The sequence below is a fragment of the Euleptes europaea genome, chromosome 4 (genome assembly GCF_029931775.1).
Source record: "Euleptes europaea isolate rEulEur1 chromosome 4, rEulEur1.hap1, whole genome shotgun sequence".
In the NCBI taxonomy this organism is placed as follows: domain Eukaryota; kingdom Metazoa; phylum Chordata; class Lepidosauria; order Squamata; family Sphaerodactylidae; genus Euleptes; species Euleptes europaea.
The window spans coordinates 17959195-17982065 of NC_079315.1; the positions used below are offsets into that span (position 1 = coordinate 17959195).

General features: G+C 43.3%; 1 protein-coding gene across 1 annotated transcript in view; it reads left to right on the forward strand.

The window, feature by feature from the left end:
- The window catches only part of PAX5 (paired box 5), a 262914-nt gene that overhangs the window by 49807 nt on the left and 190236 nt on the right, over nt 1-22871 (forward strand). The window lies entirely within an intron of this gene.

The following is a 22871-nucleotide window of genomic DNA, read 5'->3' on the forward strand; positions in this document are numbered from 1 at the left end:
AAATCTACTTCCAGCATATTTTTAGCTATGTCATTTGTGAAAATTGTCAATTTCTTCTCATGCTTCTTATCAGTTGTAAATCAATGAAATAATCCATTTTATACAGTGACTGCTAATGGTTGGACCTCATGTTATAGAGATTAGCAGGTACATGCTTGCAAATGGCCACAGTATTCACTGTACCATGTGAGGGCCATATGCATATTTTTAAAAACTGCGTGCGCATATGGTTGCTAGTGTTAGTTAATTAATTAAAATGTTTCTATCCTTATTTCCTCAGACTCAAGGACTGCCATACAGCAATCCTTCAAATCTGGGAACCTCAGTTTGCACATTATACAACTTGCTAGCAAACTATTAAGCATATTAATTTGGGGGCATTTTTCAGCCAATTGCTTTGCTGATGGCACAAGACAGATGGGGAAAGAAACTGTGGAAAGATCTTTTTGTGTAGCCATTTTCTCATGCCACTAATGAATATTTATCATCTATTCTGTATTATTATTGGCCAATACAGTAACACACAAGTATCTGGCACTCTCTTCTGTCTGCTTTTCTTCTCTGGGTCTGAGAACACAGTGGCACACTCTGAGGAAATATGTGGCAGGCTGTTCTGTCCTCATGCTGCTTCTTTTGCTCAAGAGAGCAATTGCTCCACAGCTAATGTGGAAGGAGATTCTCTGGTTATCTCCCAAATCTTGAACCCTTGGCAGCTGTGTACTAAAAACAAAGCACGGTCCCTTAGTTTATAGCCTAGTTTAGAAGGAAATAGAATGTTCTCATAGTTAGCAGAAGTAAGATTCAGGCTGCAATCTTACTTTTAAAAATAGATAACTATAGAAAAAATGAAATAATTAAGGAAGTGATGCTTTTCCTTATCACTTTGGGTGCATAGAGACATAGGGTTGGATCCAGACTAAATTTCCTGCTAATGGAAGGAGATGTGTAACTCCTGCCAGATCCCCTTCCTACTGCAGACCCCTGATTTGCCCCTCTTTACAATTCATGAGGGTCCCCTGTCCCCCAAGAGCAGCATTTCAGAGAGACCAATGGGCTGAAGTTTGGATCCAACCCATACACAAGAAACAGGTACACTCACCACACTGATAACAGATAATTTCCCTCTGGGACTGAGCATTGGGAACTCTGGTTCTGTGGGTTTTGCAGCAAAGAACAATGCTGACTGACTGAAAACTATAGCCCTTGTTCCCAAGGTCTACAAAGTTCAGCCAATCAATGCTCCACAGTGGCCTCTGTAGCAAATCTTGCAGAATCAGAGAAAGCAGAACTAGGCAGTGTTTAGCATGCACGTATGAAAAAGAAAACTGCAGCCAGCACTGTTTGCAGGTACGTCTGCATGCACCTAACATCTAGGGATGCCAGCCTCCAGGTGGGACCTGGAGATCCCCTGGAATTACAGCTCCTCTCCAGGCTACAGTGATCCGCTCCTCTGGAGAAAAGGGACGCTTTTGAGGGTGGACTCTATGGAATTGCACCCCACTAAGATCCCTGTCTTCCCCCACCCAGGCTACATCCCCAAATCTCCAGGAGTTTCCCAACCTGGATCTGGCAACCCTACCAACATCTAATGCAAGGAAAAGCTTCACCTATTTAATTTGTATATGTGTGTGTGCTACTTCTAAAGGAAAGAGGCCAGAAAAAACAGTGACAATATTAATTGTATGCTTCCCTCTCACCCAATTAAGTGGAATTTTATTAAAGATCCTAGTCAAAGCATATGCAGAAGATGAGTAAATGGAAATCATAAAATAGATAGGAATAATATGTTATTTGTTTGGTTTCTGTTGACTATGGGTTGGATCCAGCCAGCTGTTTGCTGGTAGAAAAGGAAGTAGGTGTCCTCTGTTTAACCAACCAAAAAAGGCTGTACTGAGAATCATGGAAGGTGCATGTACAAAAACAATGTTGAATGGGGGCTGTAGTATGTGGGGGAACCAGGAGAGACTGGGTGAAAAAGCTGTCTGGATCCAACCCTATGATCCTAAGTACTTGTGCTCAAAAGTTCCTGACTGACTTCAGTGAATCTCAACTTCTTTAAAAACAGGTGGTTTATGATTACAACCTTCATATACAATCATTGTCCCAATCTTATCTTTTTTTTCAGAAGGAAATCTCACTGAGTCCCCAAACAAGTGTGTATAAGATTGTTATCTAAAAATAATAGAGTCCCTTATCTGAGAAATGTTTCCCTGGAGTTCAGTGTTATTTGTGGATGTGTAGTTTTTTATCACCACTAAGTCCTATTGAGCCAGACTGTTGATTATTCTAGCCCAGTAATATTCAACCCATGGTTTGAGACCTTATGCGGGTTGTGGATCCCTTTTCTTACAGTGATGTTGAGGCCCCGATCCATTACTGAAGGGCATTTTTTGCTGCCTTCTGGCATGAGAACAAGGGTGGCATGCCTCCTGGCTCTCTTTGCATGCTTGCTGAGATGAGCAGTAGGACTTTGAGACAAAAAAGTCACTCAGTGTCGGATAGGATTCCTCCATGACTCCTGGCTCATTGCTCACTATGATACACATATTGCCTTCCCCTGCATAAGATTTCATTGTTCTGATATGATATTCAGGAATGATATATCTAACCCAAACTAAGCAGCTGCTTCAGCTGTTGAGATGTAGTAGAGGCTAACTAGCTTTCCATTTTTATGCTACATAAATTGTACAACATGGTCAGCTCATATTATTGTAGAAAAGGTGACCAGGTTATGGAGTAATTGCATATAGAAACATCCCAGAGGTGTAGCCGTATTAGTTTGCTGCAACCCAAACAATGAAGAATCATTTGGCACCTTAAAAACAAATTTACTGTGGAACAAACTTTCATCACCTGAGCCCTCTTCATCAGATGTGGCTCATGAAATCTTAAGCTATAATAACTATATTAGACTTTAAGTTCCACAAAGCTATTTGTTGCCTATGGAATAGTTACCTTTGACTTATTCATTCCCACCCCTTGCTGTTGTGTCTGTTATCTCAACTCTGAAATCTCCCCAAATTGTGGTTTGTTTGCACCCCAAAAGATGGTTTGAGCTTCCAGACCTACAGGTAGCAAGACAGAGTTTATTGGTTTTTTCCACTCAGATACCATAATCAGTTAATTCCCATCTCCATGGTATGATAGCCTAGAGACACAACAGCTGCTGAAATTATGGTTTATCAAGTCAGTCAATGAGCTGGGCTTTGGCATAACACCAAACCATGGTTTGATGTTATGTGTTATCTTGAGCTAGTCTCCAGGCCTATGCTTTTCTTAAATAATTCAGCGAGCAAGCCTGCACAATCCTCAGCTGTTCACATAATCATATAATTAGAGCACCCCAAAACACAAGTCACCATTACATCTAAACTTTACCTGCCCTGAAAATGAAAACGCCAAACCACAGTTTATTCCAAGTTTGGAATCCTGGTTTGCTGGAAAGGTATACATCACAGTTTGCTGATTTGAACATAAGGATAAGCTTTGATTTGCTGCAAAACTCAAAATATTTAATGATGAGGTTGCAGATGAGAGAAGGAAGGTGGAGGACAGAGCATATATACCCAAGAACACTGCAGACTTATTCATGTAGTGGCAAAACTACGGTTTGTCATGGTGTCTGAACCAAGATTGTGTCAGACCATAATTAGCACAAACTGTGGTTTGCAAATTGGTTACAAAAAATGGTTTCTGATACTAGTTTATCAGCTGATTGCAAAGTATCACTTTGTCCATTCAGACATCATGCCAAACAACTTAAGCCTTTGGACAAAGTCTCAGTTTTGTTACATCTTATCTCTCAGTACTAAATACAACTTACCAATACTTGCCAGTTTATAGTGGTTTGTGAAAGAACACGACCAAGGAAGGCTGTGATTGATAGGAATCCACTTGATACTATGTCAAACCATTGGTCCATTTAGGTCACGATTGTCTATTCTGATGAGCAGTGAATGCACAGGGTCTCAGGTAGAGAAGGGTCTTTCCTAACACTTGAGATTCTTTTAACTAGAGATTTTATTCATTTTGTACATTTTTATCTCACCCTCCAAAGAGCTCAAGGGCAGTGTACACCATTTTCCCCTCCTCCATTTTATCCCTATAACAACCCTGCTGAGTAGGCTAGACTGACTCAGAACCACTGGCCCAAGGTCACCCAGCAAGCTCCGTGGCAGAGTGGGGATTTGAACCTGGGTCTCTCAGACCTGCTTAGGATTGCTGTCTACATGTTCAAATCTGAAATTAATGGGCTTCAGATGGAGTAACTGCATAGGATTTGCTCTGCTAGTCACTTATGGTTCACCACTCTCAAGCTACTTGGATCGCAGCTATTGTATACCCTTGATCGAAGAACGGTACACTCCTTCTATCTGGGATGGTCGTCCTCTTCCACCGAGCTCGCAGCTTCGGGAGGGATGCACATGGAGCAGTGAGGGAGGTAGGGGACACCCACCTAGCCAGCCAGATCAGGCGAATCAACCCTGGCAATCAATGGGGTGTGACAGATGTCACAGCTAGATCGCCCTCACATCCAGCTACTTGGATCAAGAATGGTCTCACAGTGCTATCAAAAGTATATCTTGAGGACTGCAGTTTAGCCCTCTGGTCTAAACTGCAGTTTAGCCATCTGTGTAGATGCAAAAAAGAATCTGCAGGTTAACTCAATCATGCCAACATCTCTGCCATACTGGCATTGCAATATGAACTGTAATATTATGCTGGCACAACAGTTAGTATATGGTAATGGGTGGAGCGACCTGACCTGGAGGGCCCAGACTAGTCCGATCTCATCAGATCTTGGACACTAAAGCAGGGTTGGTCCTGGTTAGTACTTGGATGGGAGACCACCAAGGAATACCAGGGTTGTTATGCAGAGGAAGGCAAAGGCAAATCTGTCTCCTGCCTTGAAAACCCTATTGGGGCACCATAAATTGGCTGCGACATAAAATGGCACTTTACGCACACACAGTGCGTGGAGTCTTACGAGTGTTCTGCGAGTGCCTTAGACAGAAAAAAGATCCTTGTTTCCTTTCAATGCTTTCTGTTGCTTATGCAGTAGGACAGATCATCAGGGTATTTATGGGTAAAGGTAACGATAGTCCCTTGTGAAATCACTGGATCGTTACTGACCCATGGGGTGATGTCACATCACAACATTTACTAGGCAGACTATGTTTGTGGGGTGGTTTGCCAGTGCCTTCCCCAGTCCTCTACACTTGACCCCCAGCAAGCTGGGTACTCATTTTACCAACCTCAGAAGGATGGAAGGCTGAGTCAACCTTGAGCCGGCTACCTGAACCCGACTTCCGTCAGGATCGAACTCAGGTCGTGAGCAGAGCTTTTGACTGCTGCACTGCAGCTTACCATGCTGCGCCACGAGACATTTCCTTGAGGCAAATGGTATCCCTCTTACCATGGCAGGCTGCCAGCTACTTCATGCACCGAACCCTATGTTCTGTCCTGCTTTCTGTGCAGATTACTGTTATCCTTCATTGTAATGTGGGAGTAACTGTTCCACCTTATGGTAATAAAATTTCTGCTGCCCAGTTTTCCTGAAGTACATTTAGTTTTGCAGCCATTCCAATATTAAGTGCATTTGGCTAAGGCAGCTTCTAAGTTCTTTGATGCTCAGGATTTTGTCTGCTTGCCTTCTGATTTCCCATTAATGATTCTGAAGTGAACATGGATCAAAAACCCTTATACTTATGTGACCTTAATAGTGCATTCCTAAGCAAAGTTACATCTCTCTAAACCCACTGGCTTTAGTGAACTTGGAAGGTTGTGGCTCTGCTTAATATTGCATTGTAACTAATCTACCCATGGCTTCCTGGATTGGTGATCGTTTGCTTTAAAAAAAAAAAAGCTCTTTACAAATAGGAAGTTCTTAACTTCTTAAGATAGGCTCTGAGGTGGTTTAGATTCAGTTTTTGAGTTAGGCTAGCATGTCTGCTATGTGGTTCTATAGGGTTGCCAACCTCCAGGTAATAGCTGGTGATCTCCTGCTGATACAACTGATCTCCAGCCGATAGCAGTTCCCCTGGAGAAGATGGCCGTTTTGGCAATTGGACTCTATGGCATTTTATTTATTTTGTACATTTTTATCTCACCCTTCTTCCAAAGAGCTCAAGGGCAGTGTACACCATTATCCCCTCCTCCATTTTATCCCTACAACAACCCTGCTAAGTAGGCTAGACTGACTCAGAACCACTGGCCCAAGGTCACCAAGCAAGCTCTGTGGCAGAGTTGGGATTTGAACCTGGGACTCTCAGACCTGTTTAGGATTGCTCTCTACATGTCCAAATCTGAAATTAATGGGCTTCAGATGGAGTAACTGCACAGGATTCGCTCTGCTAGTCACTTATGGTTTACCACCCTCAAGCTACTTGGATCAAGAAGTCCCTCTCCTCCCCAAACTCCACCCTCCTCAGGCTCCGCCCCAAAAATCTCCCTCCGGTGGTGAAGAGGGACCTGGCAACCCTATGGTTCTATGAAATGCTGTTGAATACCAAAGGCTGATGGGGAGGCCTGAGGCAGTTTACAGCCAAAGGCTCTCAATTATGCCCTCCTTTGCATCTCCAGTTTGAATGCCAGGGCACTCTGTGGGACGACCAAACTCTTGTATCGATTTTGAAATTTCCAATGTTAAGGAACTCAATGAAAAAGTCTTCCCAAAAATCAACACTAGTTAGATTACTGCAATGCGTAACAAAGGATAAGGAAGATATTGACTTTGCTGGTAGGGTTTCCAGCTCCAAGTTGGGAAATACCTGGAGATTTTGGAGGTGGAGTGTGAGAAGGGCAGGGTTTGGGGAGGGGAGGGACTTCAACGGGGTATAATACCATAGAGTCCACCTTCCAAAGTGACCCTTTTCTCCAGGTGAACTGATCTTGGTCGCCTGGAGATCAGTTGTAATAGTGGGACATCTCCAGCTACCACCTGGAAGTTGGCAACCCTACTTTCTTGTCAAGAAAAAAAGCTGAAAATATGACTCATATCCTTTCTAAGGATCAATTGAAGCCAAGATCAAAGGAATGGAATGCTCTCATTCTTCAGCTTCTTTGCCTTTCCTTATTTTTATCAAAACGAGGGACTTTTTTAGTCATAGGGGTTTTCACCTTCAGAGATTTTTGCAGCCCCTAAACATTTTCAAGTGCTAAGTGGCTGCCTAATCCTGCCTGGTTGTGGGTGAGATTTAAACTAGGGAATTCCCACCGTACACTCTTGGGCCATTTTCACATAGGCAAGTTAACATGTATAAAATTTATAAATGCAAATATAACGTGCATTGCTCAGAATGTTATTTGTGTTACAAATACTTCTCTTTTGCTTTCTTTTCTGCTGTAACAAAATAGCTCAGGAGGGACTCAATGCCTATTTAAATCTCATGTATGAGAATGTCCTTAGGTACTGTGCTACACTGGTGTGACTCTGAAGCTTTCTGTTTAGAAACCTATAACTTACAACCCAGAGAACTCTGATCCCCATGTATCAAACACCAGATGAAACCATTCAGTGACCTACATCGCAAACTATTCAAAGTCATCGTACTGCTTCTTCCCTGTTAGTGGGTTGCTTGACCCAGTTAAAAGCAGTATCAAGTAAATAGCTATTGAGATAGGGTTGCCAACCTCCAGGTGGTGGCTGGCGAACTCTTGCTATTACAACGGATCTCCAGCCAATAGAGATCAGTTCCCCTGGAGAAAAATGGCCGCTTTGGCCATTGGACTCTATGGCATTGAAGTCCCTCCCCTCTCCAAACCCCACCCCTCTTAGGCTCCACCCCCAAAATCTCCAAATATTTCCAAACTCGGAGCTGGCAGCTCTTTACTGAGAACTCTTTGTATGATCTTTATGTACATACTCACATTTTTTACCCTGCAGTACTCTGTTCGGGCAGGGACTCCATCTTACAAACTGCTGGGCGGCAGGGATCATAGAGATAAAATACATTAAAAGAGCCAATTAAAACATAGAGTTGCAAACAAGTAAACTGCCAAGGGATGCCCCATGGTCTCACATTTTCTGCCTCCAAAATGAGGAAACTGTTACCCTCCTCTGTCGGTCTTACGAGGGACAACTTCTTTAATACTTACTTCTCTCCTGCCCTATTTTTAAAATGCTAGTGACCACATGTCCTCTCTCTGTGAGGTGTTCAGCTTCCTCAATGGAACTGGCCAATTTATCCCAGGAGACTTGAACCAACCAGGAACAGCAAGGAAGTAGATTACATGTGCATCAAGCACCATGTTCACATTGGCAAGCTTCAATAATTGTAACTCATCAGGAAAAATTGGATAGGAGGAAGCCAAAGAAACCTCATGTACAGGTACTGCGGCTAGCATGTGGAACGCAAATTAGAATGAACACAATTTTATCTGTAAAAGGCTTCACAAATATGTCACAAAGGGGTAGTCTGTTGTAGTAGAAATTATTTGGTCTAAGGTGATTAAGGTCTTCCAGAAAAAACCATTGAACAGATGCCAAGGTGATGGAGAAGTAGGAATCCTTCCTGCCATTACTGTCACAAAGTAAGCTCTGAAATTAACTCAAGGCTAGTTAGATTAATTGTGAGTTTTTCTGTACCTGTGTTCCATCCATTGTTCCTACTGCTGCATTGTCCTCAAGTTCCTCTTTTAACTAGTATGCTGCTAGGACTGTGTTGCGGGGGAGAGGCACGGGAGAAGGATCACGTCAACTGTTGGGGTCATCTCTCTGTGACAATAGCAGACCAGATTTGACAGGCAAACAGGCAGAATCAACTGCAAAATCATTCTGGAACCCCAATGGACACATCATCTATTGGGACTGGATCACAGAAGCTATGAATCAGCAGGACTAGGGCTACAAAATCCACCAGATAACGATCTGTTCATCACAGAACACCAGACCAAGTGTACTATATGTAATGATCCACCCCTCCTTCCACTCTCCTTGCCTGAGGGTAGGGCTGCCAACCTCCAGGTACTAGCTGGAGATCTCCTGCTATTACAACTGATCTCCAGCCGATAGTGGTCAGTTCACCTGGAGAAAATGTGGCCATTGGACTCTATGGCATTGAAGTCCCTCCCCTCCCCAAACCCTGCCCTCCTCAGGCTCCACCCCAAAAACCTCCCGCTGGTGACAAAGAGAGACCTGGCAACCATACCTGAGGGCACCCAAGAGGTTGTGGCTGGAGATCTCCTGCTATTACAACTGATCTCCAGGTGACTTGAGAAGTGTTTCCTCATGACAAACCTTTTGGTAGCTGGTCATTGCCGGCTGAAAATACAGCTTGCAGTGTGTAAACAATCTATACAGCTGCTAGATGTAAAGAAGGACAGGACTCTGGTATCTTTCATAGTTTTGGAGCGGTGGAAATTTCAGCTGCTTTCCACAAAGGGAAAAAATCTGCACATACTTGAAACACTTTTCTATATAACTATTAAAGATGTAGGGAGCCTTTCGGTCTGGGCGAACGAGCAAAAACAGATATACGTGGCCGATCCGTATAGAAAAATGTGTTTTGAACTAAACAGAATGACTATACCCCGTAGGTTTGTCTCTGGATGCCTGTTACTATTGGACTGCACTAGCACAGACTGTTATATCCTTTACAGTTCACAAAGGCCACTGATGGTTTACACACAGAGAATTCACTTTTCCCCACCTGCCTTTTTTCATTTTCCGAAGGCCTTTCATTTAGTTATCACAGAAGAACACACCACCGGCAACCACTAGCCTCTTTTGATATCCTCATCTCCTCTTGAGATCCACATCTTCGAAGAAAGAACAGCGTAAAATAAGTGACAGCCCGGTCCTTTCAAGTTTTGCTAATAACGAAGATCTCATCGAATGCGTCGCTTGGAGGGAGGGGGGGGGGAGAAGGAAATATCATTTGAGCTAATGAAGTTGAAAGAAAAACGCAAAAAGCTCGACGGTGACATACTTTTCTTTAAAAACAAATTATAAACTGAGCAATTCCTGGATGCAACTGGAGGGAGGTGGCAGAGGTCTTTAGGAACCCTGATGGGCTGCCGATAGTCAGCCGAAACAAATGGCCTGATAGTGTGATACCTCAGCCTCCCAATAACATAGGGCAAATGGCCTTCCAGGAGGAGATATAGATTTTCCTTTGAGATATGGAAAGGGAAATAAATTAAATTATGTTGGAACATAGTTTATAAAAAAAAGAGGAGAAGGGAGGGAAGTAGAGGGGGGATATACAGCGAGGTAAAAAGGGGTGTGTGTGTGTGTGTGTGGGAACAGAGATAGAAAATCAGCTTCCGCAGGCATTTGCAATTTAATTGATATTTGGCGGCAGGAAGCCAATCAGTATAAGTAAATTGACGTTATAAGATAAAAATAATTGCCTAATGGGATACCTTCCCCCATGGCTGAGGCAGGGCAAATGAATGTAGCCAGGCACACAGAACCAGCATGATGGCCGTTACTGGGTACAGCTCGCTGCTGCCGTACTGGCGGGGTTCTGCTCGGGCGGCCGTTTATTTTTATGACATCTGCCTCCTCTCCCCGAGAGGAGGCAATGAGCGGTTTCACATTGATTGCCGCTCCAGCCAACGGCGGCCAAGAGAGAGGGCCATAATTAATGACTTTATTTGCCGGAGCACTGCTGAGAACAATTGAGTTTGTTATGGTAACAACGGATGCCAGCTTTCCTTAGAGGCTCGAGGGAGGCGTTTTAGAGTGGAGTCCAGCCGCAAGAAACCGGGCAGTGTACCAGATGATCCACATGCGGCGGGGAGTGCTTTGGCAGATGAAATGTCAATAAGGTTGAGTGATTCCACCTTGTGCTGATGGAACCAGGAGTAAAGCGTGAGGGGCTGGGATGAAGCACCATGCTTCAGATGCGGACTTCCAAGATTCATTATTATGATTCTCTTTCTGTCTTTTTTTAAAAAAAGGTGGCTGTAGGAGCTAGTCATCGTGGGAGAGCCAGTTCCTCTTGTTCATTAGTCTCCCTATATATATTATATCCATAACAATGCTACTGCTAAGAAGCACGAGATCAAATTGTATCTATGCCGCAGCAGTTTAGGAAGAACACAAACAACAACAACAAAACAGCCCTTCCCTGTTTAGGATTTTGAGCAGCAAAAACGTGTGTGGAAGGAAAGACAAAGAGCTGTCCGGCAAGGCTTCTGCAGGCTGCTACCCAAAATGGAATTTCCTGTTGGGGGAAAAAGTTATAGGTGGGATCTAAAGCAGGCCTTGAGCAAGCAGAAGGCCCTTCTGATCTTGCACAGGGGAGTTTGCCATTTCTGTTGATTTTCAGCTTAAACTTGTTGTGGCCTGGAGTTTTCCTGGAATTACAGCTGATCGCTGGACTACAGGCATCAGTTCTCCTGGACGCAAGGTTGCCATGCTCCTCCTGGCAACTGGCAGGGGGTGGGGGACTTACTGACAGCAGGGGAAGGCCTAGCCTGGTGTGGCAGTGACGTCACCGGTGACGCAGCCATGTTACTTCTGGCACATACCAGAAGTGATGTCATTGTGTTGCCGGTGACATGGGATGGTGTGGTATTTGGGCAAAAACCCTATGGTAGAAGCGGTTTTGCCCTCCAGTATTCTTGGATGCTTGGGATTAGCTGTTCATGTGGTGTGGCAGCTAATGAAGGCAGGGAAATGGCAAAGCACTGTCCTACATACAGTGCTCTGTTTAAAACCAGCCTTATGCTTAGTATGTGTTTTGGATTACTTTGTTTTCCTGTCTTAGTTTCTTCCTCTTCAATTACTTCCCTGTCTTGACCTGGATAGCCCAGGCAAGGCTGACCTCATCACATCTCAGAAGCTCAGCAGGGCTGGCCCTGGTTAGTACTTGGATGGGAGACCACCAAGGAATATCAGCATTGTTATGCAGAGAAAGGCAATGGCAAACCAGTTCTGTTAGTCTCTTGCCTTAAAAACTCTATGGTGTTGCAGTAGGGTTGCCAGGTCCCTCTTTACAACCGGCAGGAGATTTGGGGGTGTGTGTGGAGCCTGAAGAAGGAGGGGTTTGGGGAGGGGAGGGACTTCAATGCCATAGAGTTTAATTGCCAAAGCGGCCATTTTTCTCCAGGTGATCTGATAGCAGGAGATCTCCTGCTACTACCTGGCAGTTAGCAACCCTAGGTTGCAGGCAATGGCAGGCAATGGCAAACCGTCTCTGAACATCTCTTGCCTTGAAAACCCTGTGAAGGGTCACCATAAGTCAGCTGTGACTTGAAAGCAAAAACAAACAAACAAAAATCCTTCCTTAAAAGCACACCACCCAGAGCTGATTCACCTCATGCCTTTCCATCCTTGGGTTGCCAGGTCCCCCCTCTCCTCTGGTGGGAAGTTTTTGGGGTGGAAGTGAGGGAAGATTGTGTGTGTGTGCAGCTGCGCCGACATGATTGCTTCACTTCCGGTTTACACCTGGAAGTGCAGCATCGCAATGGGGCTTTTACCACTCAAACTGGGAGTTTGAGTGGTAAACGGCCTCTTGAATTCTAACAAGAGGTTTTCTCAGAAGGCCCCTTGAGCACTAGTGAAATGTTTAGATTGTAAAATGAACACATGAGGCTGCCTTACACTGAATCAGACCATTGGTCCATCTAAGTCAGTGTTGTCTATTCAGACTGGCAGCAGTTCTCCACAGCACAGTATCTGGTTGAGGTTTTTCACATCACCTACCAACTGATTGTTTTAGCTGGATATGCTGGGGATTAAACCTGGGACCTTCTACATGCTAGGCAGATGCTCAACCACTGAGCCACAGTCCCTCCCTGTAATCTGGAAAAAATTGGGAGGAGACTAGTTTGGTAGACGTGCGCTACTATAATATGAAATGAAAAAGAATATATAAAATAGCTTTTCTTTTTTAACAGTGAATGGCAGCTTACTTTGGCCCTCCGTGCTTTATGGTCAATAGGTTTGGCAGGTTTTTTTAAGCACTACTAAAAATTGCTAGACCTGTTGGAGTTGAAACCATAATGAAACCAGAAAAAAGAGGAATGCATGTAAATGCAGGTAGCAATAACCCTGTGGTCTCATTTTATATCCAGTCTTTCTTTTTCCTTTTGAAAGATTTTAAAACTGTTTTGTCTACTGTGAAAACCTGAGTCCATGCTATAGCATTCTTTTTCAATTGTTTCTGTATATGACCAGTGAGAAATTAAATTATAATTGTTTTTATCTGGGAAAATACAATGAATTTACTACTGTAGATATCATGGGAAAGGCACGAGTAATAGAGGAAATCTGAATATTAATCTTAGCTTTGGATTTTGCAGAGTTATATTTGCTATAGTAATTATGGCCGCAATATCGCTATTATGTACGGTATGAAATAAAAGATGAAAATTCTCTTGCACACCAGACAATAGACTTTGGTAGTGATGCTGATCTCTTGTGTATCTGAGAGTAGCAGTGGTCCAAGTATATCTAACAGGTCAAGCTTGGAAATGAAGAAGCAATAAGCCAGTGAAATGGTACTATCACCGAAACATGATTGATCAATTGAATTCTATCAGAGACAGTGGACAGTGAGATTAACTCAGGCCTGATAGGTTCAATGAGTTAAAGCATGATGTTCATTTCAGCTTCATTTCACCAGTCTTTGCTTGTGAAATTGGTCAATCAATAGAGGTTGAAGATCATATATATATATATTGGTGACCATCTTATAGGGAATATAATCTACTGTTGTCAACTCCCGACTTCAGCTGCCTTCAGCGGGTAATGGAGACAGAGCTGAGACTCTATCAGGGCCATCAAAATGGTCTGATATCTTCTCCAAATGAAAAGTATTTTTGGATCTCTGATGATTTATCTTTTCTTTCTCCCTCCTCAGCCTCCCCCTTCCCTCCTCCTCACTTTGATCTACAGCAAAAAAACCATACCCATCTTGGAGAAATATAGTGATTTCTCTTGAAAACATTTGGGCAATCATCAGTCGCATGCACTGCAAAAGTTTTTTTCCGTAGTGATATTGTCCTTCAAATCATAAAAAAATCTCATCATAGAACAGCATTTAGAAAGCTCAAATAAGGTACATGCAAAGAAATCTCCCACTGTTTTATGATATTGAAATAACTCCTTTGCTATTTAAGACAGAATGCTTGAACTGCATGCCATATATACAGAACTGTAACACTCCTCAGTTTGTGAACAAAGCTTTATTAGGGTAATGAAGCAAGGTATTGGTCTTTTCTCTAGTCTCAGTTATAGACAGCAGGGAAAAGAATGTGGTTTGTGCATCCTGGTTATATTTCATTGGATGATGCAAAGTTTTAAAAGGTATCATTAAATGCCCTTCCTAATTTGCCTGTATCTTCTTATAAGGTGGAATAATGTGGTTATATTAATCAGGGAAAGAATCAGGGACAGAGTGGGTTTGAGTGAAAAAAAACCCCCCTTATACTCTCTTCATGAACAAAGACCATAGTATTCTATAGCTTTTTCATTTCCTAAATTATCAGCCTTAAAATCACATAGTGGAATATATTTCATTGACATCATAGTAGCAGAGTGGAATACCGTACATATTTCTTATTTTGTCTTGCATAATAATAGCAGCTTGGAGTTAGTCCAGGCTAGCCCTGAAAAATGTGATCAGCATTGGTGGCCCAGAGTTATTTAGAAGGCTCTCCCAAATTTTAGAAGAATAGAATAGAAGGCCCTCCCAAATTTTTTTCCTGAACTGTATCTGAAAACCTTGAACAAAAATAGGTTTATCTGAAAGTAAATCACACAGTTCAGTGTGGGGAAGATATTTAGGGTTGCTGCCTAAATGGGACAAATTATTCTTCTTGGGCCAGAAGGAAGTGAGGTAGAACATTAGGGTTGTGTATATCAATATACCCGAAACGAAAATAAACCCCAAATTAGCCGTTTTGGCAATATTCAGGTTTTGGTTTTACCAAATACCAAAGCCTGGGAATCTGCCTGAAGCCGAACAGGCAATTCCCGAAAAAACCGAATAAATATTCAGCTTTTTCAGGTTTGGATATTCGCCTTTGCTCAGATGCACGGCTCTGTGCTTTCTCCCATTTCTTTCTTTCTTTTTTTTGACTGGTTTTGTTAGGGCCCCATAATTGGGGCCCTTTTGAGGTAAGGGTCATGTAATCGGACCCTGATCTGCACTTTAAAAGATGGGGCTCACCCAGTCCCGTCCGGAGGGATATACCCTCCAACTAAAAAACAACCTCTTCTACAGCTTATTGGGCTTTTGAAGAAGACTCCTCACCCACGTGGATGAACAATCTCCTTCACAAGAGCTGCCTTGCTCATGACTTTGGCTGGCTCCAATATCACCCCCCCCCCGAAAACCTGCTGTAAAGCTGAAGGTCGCCCTGAGTAGAGGCTTCATTTCCACGCACCATGACCATCTCTTGAAATCAGATTTTGATGACTATAATAAAGGACTGTTCACAGGATGTCATTTGCCACCCAAAGAAATGTTTTCTGTTCCTTATTTTTCTTGCATTTAAGTTTCCCCCCTCAGTTTGGAAGCTAATTTGCATGGACATCATGCTATATGCCCCAGATATGAATGGAGCACCCAGACTTTGAGGCGCCAGCCTGCCAATCGGCTCTTTCCACCAGTCCTCATCAGTGCTGAACTGCTGAACCTGAAAACCGATGGACAGCTTGGCTTGCAAAAGCCTGGCAGATGGGGTGACCCCTTTTTCAGCCCATAAAATTGGACCCCCTGTCCCAAAGTTCACCAAACTTCGATGACTGTCTAAGGAGAGTCCTTTGCAGCCACGCTGCAAATTTGGTGACTCTGTCTCCAAAAATGCCCTCACAAGAGCTTTGAAAAACAATCACCATAAAGTACAATGGACCTGAATTTTTTGGTAAACCTGGAAATAAAGCCGAAATACCCCTTTACTGGTATGGATATTTGGCTTTATTCTGGGTTTACCAAAAAAATTGGGCCCAATAAACCCGAACCTGAAATTTACCGAATTTATTTTTGTTCAACCCTATAGAGCCTATGGCCCAGGCTAGCCTGATCTCGTCAGATCTCAGAAGCTGAGCAGGGTCAGCCCTGGTTAGTATTTGGATGGGAGACCACCAAGGAATACCAGGGTTGCTGTGCAGAGGCAGGCACTGGCAAACCACCTCTGTTAGTCTCTTGCCATGAAAACCCCAAGAGGGGTCGCCATAAGTCGGCTGCGACTTGACGGCACTTTACACACACACACATAGAGCATAAACTGCATCTGAGTGTAGAAGAACCTGAAGTAGGGATGGATCAGACTTTAGGCTACTGTTATGGAGGTTCAGTTATGTGATTCATTTAACACAGATTGCCAACAGGCTTTTGTTTACATCAAAAAGTCAGTTACAGGTACAGAATATTCAAAGTAATGGCTAGTCTTTTGTGGTAAAGCACATTTCATGGTAGAAAGTTTTCAGGAAACATAACTGGCTTTGGAAGGACAGAGTTAATGACTTTGAGGTTTTAATGTATATTTTTTGCTATCTTTGATAGTTTGACTTTAGTGGACTTAGAATGGTATAACTCTGTTTAGGATTGCACTGTAAATATCCTAATTCAGACTTGCTCTAAAAGAGTTTCTATGTCTAGCTAGAGGATGTCACTTTCCAAAGGCCCGAAAAAGGTCTGAGACTATTAAAGAAACTATTCCGGTAATTACCACTTTTTTGGGGGTTAAACCATCAGTTGGCCCAATAGTAGGACTATTTACACAATCAAGGTGGTCATACTTATAGTAATGCATTTCTGATTGAGTTGAGGATCTAAGTCTTGGTGATATAAGATTGGAACCAGGTGGTCCCAGCAGAAGGTCCTTCTGCTTGGTGTAGTGGTTAGAGGGTCAGATTGGTATCTAGAAGACCCAGGGTCGATTCCTCAATATGCCATGGAACATTGCTGGGTGACCTTGAGCCAGTCACCGTCACTCAACCTAACCTACCTTACAGGGTGGCTGTTCTGGGTATATTTATTTCTGAGTAAACATGCATAGGACCACACTGCCAGAGTGGTACAGTGGTTAGGGTGTTGGACTAGGCTTTGGGGAAACCTAGGTTCAGATCTCCACAAGACTATGGGTGAACATCCATTTTCTTTCCATATAACTTACCTTACAGGTTTGTTGTGAGAATGAATTTTATTTTTCCATGAGTTTTTTGGAAGGAATGGTGAGATTAAAATGTGCTGGATTTACATCCACACAAGCTGAGGCAAAAGGCAAAGGGCTCTTTATCAATTTCTGCCTCGGTGTGGATGTAAATAAATGCTTTGGCAGAGATCATTCTTGTTTCAACCCAGTGGCTTGTTTTCATTTTCTTGCATTTTGTGTGTGCATAGGAGTGTACAGCTGAGTTGTATATAGGGTTGGCAGGTCTGGCTTGGGAAATTCCTGGAGATTTGGAGGTGGTGCTTGTGGAAGGTGGAGTTTGGAGAGGGGGAAAGCTCAGAAGGGGTGTGATGCCATAGAACCTGCCCTCCAAAGCTACCATTTCATGCAGCGGAACGGGTCTCTGTGGTGTGGCGATCAGCTGTAATTCTGGGAGAACACCAGGCCACACCTGGAGGCTGACAACCCTAGGTGCAGAAGCTTAGGATGTTGTCAAAAACGTTTACATTGCAAGAGGGAGCTAGGTTAAAGAACTCTTCACCTGTGTCTCGACTTGGGAGAAAGGAGTTGAAGGGTATAACAGTGTTTTTGTGTGCGTCTGTATATGTACAAAAACACATCTACAACCCCAATCCTAATCATGGGTGAGTCCCAAAGAGATACCGATGTTCACACTAAAAAGCAAGGGAGGGGCTGTGGCTCAGTGGTAGAGCATCTGGTTTGCATGCAGAAGGTCCTGGTTTCATTCCTCAGCAGCTCCATTTACAAGGACCAGGCAGTAGGTGATCGGAAAGACCTCTGCCTGAGACCCTGGAGAGTCGTGGGGAGGGCCATGGCTCAGGGGAAGAGCATCTGCTTGGCATGCAGAAGGGCCCAGGTTCAATCCCTGGCAACTCCAGTTAAAGGGACGAGGCAAGTAGGGGATGTGAAAGACCTCTGCCTGAGACCATAGAGAGCCACTGTTGGTCTGAGTAGACAATACTGACATTGATGGACCAAGGGTCTAGGGGAGGGGCCGTGGATCAGTGTTAGAGCATCTGCTTGGCACGCAGAAGGTCCCAGGTTCGATCCCTGGCATCTCCAGTTAAAGAGGCTAGGCAAGTAGGTGATGGGAAAGACCTCTGCCTGAGACCCTGGAGAGCCGCTGCCAGTCTGAGTAGGCAATACTGACCTTGATGGATCAAGGGTCTGATTCAGTATAAGGCAGTTTCATGTGCTCATTATCTGAGTGGAATTTTATTATTTTTTTGGTAGCTGACTATCATATTATCAAGGGCTTTTACAGTTCCTCTTACTCAGTTTCAAAATCAGTTTGGAAAGATGGAGGGGAGGATTTGTGCTCAAGTAAAACACTTGTAAAGCCCCCTTGGTTGCCTTGAACTGGTTTCATGATTCTTTGGATCCTGACACACCTGTGTTTGTTTGGAAGTACATCCCATTGATTTCAGAAGAATGCTTAGGACTAGAATGCTAGTGGTATACATGAAAGCACAATTTCCCTACATTATGGAATGACTGGATAAAGAATTCCTTTACCGCTCCCTGGAGTATATTTACAATTTGAACTGTTAGAAGTCTGCCACCACTATTTTTAATTATCAGAGATGTTCTGGTGTACTCAGAAACAATGTCTGATGGTAATGGTAATTATCTCACATTTATCTGAGTATTGAGATGAATTATTACAGGGATTCAAAATCTGACAAATTCTCTACATGTGCAATTGCCCCATTCAGTTGTGAATTATCACTCATTATTACAAATCATATACAACCTGGGTTTTAGTTATGAAACTTGTATGTTTCTGAGGTGTTGACACTACAGTGTTTAGCAACACACACACACACACACACACGCACGCTTGATTTTTATGGTAATTTACAGTGTAATCCCAAACAGATTTATACCCTTCTAAGTACATTGAAGTCAATGGCCTTAGAAGGGTGTAACTCTGATTAGGATTGTACTCTTGTTTTTATCATTGCAAAACCATGGCGTTATTTCTTTTTTAATGTTTGCAGTGCAGTTTCAGATTCAAAACTGAATTTCTTTCAGGTGTAGTTTATATATTGGCTTTCGGCTACCATGGTCCCCTAGACCTCATTTGAAAAACCTCTCTTTCTTCACAATGTATTCATATTAAAAACCTTCCTAATGAAATGCAACAAGCATTTAACAAATACAGTAGTAATGCCTAAATTTTGTAACAGGAGAAATTAAAATGGAAATTATTAAAATTATTATGCTTGATTGAAGTTAAAATGGTTGCATGTGTATGTACATAGCTGTTTAATGCAGAAGGCGAATTTTGTAAAACTGGGCACAGATAAAAAAATGCTTGCAATTGGTCAGTACGAGTAGAGAAAGGGCTCTGATTACTACCTACCTGGTGAATGCATGTCTGAGCACCAAAATGCTTCTGGAATCTAAAAAATCACTTCAAAGCTAGCTAAGGTGTGATGCAGTGGTTAGTGTAGGATCTAGGAGGCCATGGAAGCTTGGGCTGGGCACATACTTACCTGGTACGGAGCCTAACCTACCTGGTAGGGAGGTTAGGTCTCCTGCTTTGGTGAGACATCTCCTGCCCCCTGCTGGCTCTTCTTCCCACCCCTCTTGCTGGGCAGTGGGGAAAAATGCTGTGGGAAATCGAGGGGGGGCAGTTCAGCAGCATGCCAATGCAATGACATCCAGTCTGGTGTGACCCAGAAGTGACATAATCACATTGGGCCATGGTCTAGCGTTCATCCCAAACTAATATTATACCACAAACTAATATTATACCACAGCGCCGTCCTGGTATGATGACATCATTTCCAGGTTGGCACAATGCTGAAAAGGTAGGTCCCTTCCCCTGTGATCTCCTGCTGGTTATCAGCCATGGGCTGGCAATCCTACTCACAGGGTAGTTGTGAGGATAAAATGGAGGAGAACAATGTAAGCCACTTTCAGCTCATTCCTGAGCTTTGTGGCGCCCAGGGATGGAGTAGCTGAGGTGCCACCGCGGCACTTCCAAAAAGGTTCCCCGGCCGCCAAAAAGCTAAAAATACCTGTTTTAAATTTTAAAATTCAAAAATTTTCCCCCATAGAGAACAGTGAGAAACGCTGTTTCTGAGGGGGGGGGGGGCGTTCCCAGGCCGGAAGCGGTTAGGAGGCAGCCAACCAGCAGCGTCCCCTGGAACACCCTGGGAACTCCTCCCTGGACACCAGTGGGAGACCATGCTGGTGTCCATGGACTGCACTGCTGCACCAGAGCCTTTGGGCACTGCCACAAGAGGCATCTGCGATTACAACTGAATTCCAGCCAATAGAGATCAGTTCATCTGGAGAAAATGGCCGCTTTGGCAATTGGACTCCATGGCATTGAAGTCCCTCCCCTCCCCAAACCCCGCCCTTCTCAGGCTTCACCCCCAAAACCTCCCTCCAGTGGCGAAGAGGGACCTGGCAACCCTAGATTCTGAGACTGGCATCCAAACTGGTAGGTCAGAAAAGTCTGGGTGTAAACACTGTGATTTTGAAGCTTCCAGAGAAGGGGAAGTTACACTGGCTCCAAAAACCTTACTTACCCTAGATTCTGTTAAAGGCACAATATCAGAAACTGTGAAAGGGTAGCTATTCTGTCTGCAACACAGCTGTAAATTACACCCAAGCAGAACAGACATGGCTGCAACTGCCTCTAATTTTAAGTTTTAGTGATGAGCAGGTGCACAAATAGGATACTTTTGATACATTATTTATTCCATTTGTATTCTGTTCCTCTAAAGAAGTTTGCATATGGTTCCCAGGATTTCTCCCCTACAAGGGCAGGATTGAATAAAGCAAAGGTGACTTTCTCCCGCCAACTTGGTGAGGAGTGAGGATGTACCTTCTCCATCTCCAAAATCTTTCTGAGGAGCAGGTTAATGTTCAAACTGGGTACTCAGTTATGTGATCAGACAAAATCTGGGGATGGACCATGTGATCTGGCCACATGCACACCCAATTCCAGCATAAAGCCTCTTTGTTGTCTTCATATAGACAGGTCTGGAAAAATTATAGGTCTGCTAACCTTCTGCAGCTCTGGCCTGGATGGCTCAGGCTAGCCTGATCTCGTCAGATCTCAGAAGCTAAGCAGGGTCGGCCTGAGTTAGTATTTGGATGGGAGACCACCAAAGAATACCAGGGCTGCTATGCAGAGGAAATCAATGGCAAACCACCTCTGTTAGTCTCTTGCTTTGAACACCCTACAGGGTCACCATAAGTCGGCTGCGACTTGATAGCACTTTACACACATACACACAACCTTCTATAACAGAATTGTGTTACGCACCTTCATAGCATATTCTGGACCTTGTCCAAATGAAACTTGTAAAGAAATTTGAACAATAACCTTAACTTACAGTAATGATAGCATTTCTGAGTAACTTCACATAATGAACACACATATCCTATGAGAATGAGGCTATCATTTTCAATAAAGCAGAAGAAGAACTTTTTTTTGTTTCCACATCACTAGCATTATATAAATATATAACTTTCAACCCCAATTTCAAATAATGTTGGTTTAACCTGGAATTTAAAACAAGCATTTCCATGCTCTGCAGAAAGGGGCTTCTGGCCTTTTGCTATCATGCAGTTACCTTACCAGAGTTTTAATTTTATAAGCTATGGTTGATTAAACCCAGCACTTGTTCTGCTAGACATTATATTATTTGGAGAAGTCGGGGAAAGATACTGTGTGGTTTTTTTAAAATGTATTTGTTCCTTTTTGCCCTTTGGTGTGCCAGAATATAATTATTGTTTAGGTTAAGACATCCCATAATGCAAATACAAGAATGGATTTCCCCCCTTTTAAACTAGAAAGCAAAATAACCCAGCAAAAGATAATGGAACAAGTGATCATTATTGTTTTCGTTAACAATAAATCTAAATGTACAATATTCAGCTTCAAAAATAGAAGTCATTCTTTTTAACCTCAGAAAAATCCACAAATGTTTCTGTGTCACTGGACAAGATTATGAATGTTGTCAATTCTTTAACTGGTTATTTCAAATAGTTTTGATTCTTCAAAGAGTGGTTCAGTCAAAGACCAGAAGAAAAAAATTGCTTTCAGATCCAGATCCCGCTGACTATTCCTAATTTAGATATTCTTGACTTTCTTAAAATGAAGCAGAGCACTAGCAAAATTCTGCACTACTTTTGAAATAAAGACAAATACGTAGCAGTTTGCCGGCCCTAAAAGATAGGTAAAAAAATGTAATTTTTAGGAAACCCTATGAAACTCCTCCATAGAGTTTCACGGGGTTATGCCTGCTTTTTTGCTGGCGCTAGTTTGTGCTGGCGAAAGGGGGCGTTCCTGGGGCGAAAGGGCTTGGGGAGCTTACTAAAGTCAGGCGCTGCCCCGGGAATGCCCCCTTTTGTGCCGGCGCGAGCCCTTGCACTGGGGAAATGCTGCTAGTGAGGCCGTGCCGGCGCCCATGGCTTGTGCTGCCGCACTGCTCCCTGGAGACGGCATAAATATCCCTGCAGTGGCGTAAGTGACCATTTAGCGCAAGTGGCACTTACACTGCTACAGGGTCACACCGGTTCTTAAAAGCTTTCACCCCTCCTTCAGGATTGCTCTGCCCATAACTAGAATTTTTGCATGTGCAAAGGGGGGTATTTTCACCAATTTCTCCCTCCTGAGGCAACCCCAAATGCCTCCCAAAATGCTGTCCCTGGAGGACCCCTCCCAGGAATAGTTGGATAGCTGGGGGAGGAGGGAATCAGAGTTCTCCTGTGGAATGGGGGAAATCAACAAAAATTGTGATCACAGAAATTCG